Here is a 2,229-nt window from a genome sequence, read left to right as displayed (position 1 = left end):
AACCTAACATGTCCGCCTGCATCTTCCTCACAGACCGGCAGTTTGCCGGGGACACCCTTATCAACCCCGTCTAAGCACAATAGCCAGCCCTCGGTCCCTCAGATGTGGACAAGTAAAAGACCATTTCCTCCTAGCCATGAGAAAGCTAAGAGGTTGAATTTCACCATCTGCAAGCTCTTGGCTACAGAAATGCTGCCTTTCCGCCTGGTGGACACAGAGGATTTTCGAGACCTTATGTCCGTCGCAGTGCCCCAGTACCAGATGCCCAGTCGGCACTACTTCTCAAAGAAAGGTGTGCCTGCGCTCCACCAGCATGTCGCACACAACATCACCGCTTCTTTGAGAAACTCTGTGTGTGACAGGGTGCATTTTACCACAGACACTTGGACGAGTAGGCATGGACAGGGGCGTTACATGTCGCTGACTGGGCACTGGGTAACTATGGTGACAGCAGGACAAGGGGCTGCTGTCCAAGTCTTGCCGTCCCCACGAGTTGTGCGTCAATCCTCTTTATGTCATTTTTCCTCCACTGCTTCTGCCTCCTCAACCTCCTCTCGGTCTTCCACCTGCACCCAAAGCCTGTCTGGTCATGCCACAAGCTTTCTAACTGCGCAGAAGGGATCCTGCACACCTCCTTACTATGCTGGCAGTAGGGCTCAACGTCATCAGGCGGTTTTTACATTGAAATGTCTGGGAAATGTGAGTCACACAGCTGAGGAGTTGTGGTCAGCTCTGGAGAACCAATTTCATGAATGGTTGTCTCCACTGGACCTGAAACCAGGGAAGGCCGTGTGCGACAATGCTGCAAACCTGGGTGCGGCCCTTCGCCGGGGCAATGTCACACACGTGCCTTGTATGGCTCACGTGTTGAACCTGGTTGTCCAGCAATTTTTAGCCCACTATCCCAGACTAGATGGCCTTCTGCAGAGGGCACGGTCGCTGTGTGCTCACTTCCGCCGTTCGCATCCCGCAGCTCAGCGACTTACATCTCTACAGAAGTCGTTGGGCCTGCCACTTCACCGGCTAAAATGCGATGTGCCTACCCGGTGGAATTCAACTCTGCACATGTTGCAGCGACTGTGGCAGCACCGACAAGCCCTGGTGCAATACGTTCTGACGTATAGCCTGGGCCAACGAGATTCAGAGGTGGGGCAAATCACGCTGGAGGAGTGGTCTCAGATCAGGGACCTATGCACCCTTCTGCACAGTTTTGAAATGGCGACGAAGATGTTTAGTGCTGACGATGCCATTATCAGCATGACTATTCCGGTGATTTACATGCTGGAGCACATGTTAAACAGAATTCGGAGTCAGGTGGTGGCACAAGAGGAGGTGGAGGAAGTAGAGGAGGAGGAGTTGTATGCGGAAGGGCTAACATCTGCAAGGTCCAGACGGTCGGCAGCACCAAGGCGGCAGGCATGTGAGGGTGGGGAGATGATTTTACCAGGGCGCATGGTAGCAGCCAAACTAGTGAGGAAGGTGCAGGAGCCCAGGAAGAAGTGGAGGACGAACTGATGGAAGACTCATCAGATGAGGGAGACCTTGATCACATTTCTGTTGTGCGAGGTTGGGGGGAGAGGACAGAGGAAGGAAGCATGATTGCTACCTCGCCACCAACACAACAGGGACTTGGTGCTCCTGGATGCGCAACACACATGAGTGCCTTCTTGCTGCACTACCTGCAACATGACCCTCGAATTGTGAGAATTAGAAATAATCCTGACTACTGGGTTGCCACACTGTTAGATCCCCGGTACAAAAGTAAATTTGCAGAAATTATTCCTGCCATAGAAAGGGATGCACGCATGCAGGAGTATCAGCAGAGACTGTTGCAGAATCTTACATGTGCTTTTCCACAAAATACCAGTGGTGCACGTAGTGAATCTCACACTTCCAACTTGCCAACCGTGGGACCGTCAAGTGTTCAGCACTCAAACCGTAACAGAACCACAGTATCTGCTGGTAACATCAATTTTGCGGAATCATTTCACCACTTTTTTAGCCCATCCTTTGCAAGGCCACAGGAGACAAGAAGTCTGACACATAGTCAACGCCTAGAGACGATGGTACAGGAGTATCTCCAAGTAAACATTGAAGCCACGACTGTGTCACTGGACCCTTGCTCTTTTTGGGCTTCCAATCTGGATAAATGGCCGGAGCTAGCCACTTACGCCTTGGAGATCTTGTCATGCCCCGCAGCCAGCGTTCTGTCTGAACGTGTGTTCAGCG

This window comes from Phyllobates terribilis, unplaced genomic scaffold (assembly GCF_046119375.1).
Source record: "Phyllobates terribilis strain yellow unplaced genomic scaffold, ASM4611937v1 Scaffold_7__3_contigs__length_470593459, whole genome shotgun sequence".
In the NCBI taxonomy this organism is placed as follows: Eukaryota; Metazoa; Chordata; class Amphibia; order Anura; family Dendrobatidae; genus Phyllobates; species Phyllobates terribilis.
This window is presented reverse-complemented; position numbering follows the sequence as displayed.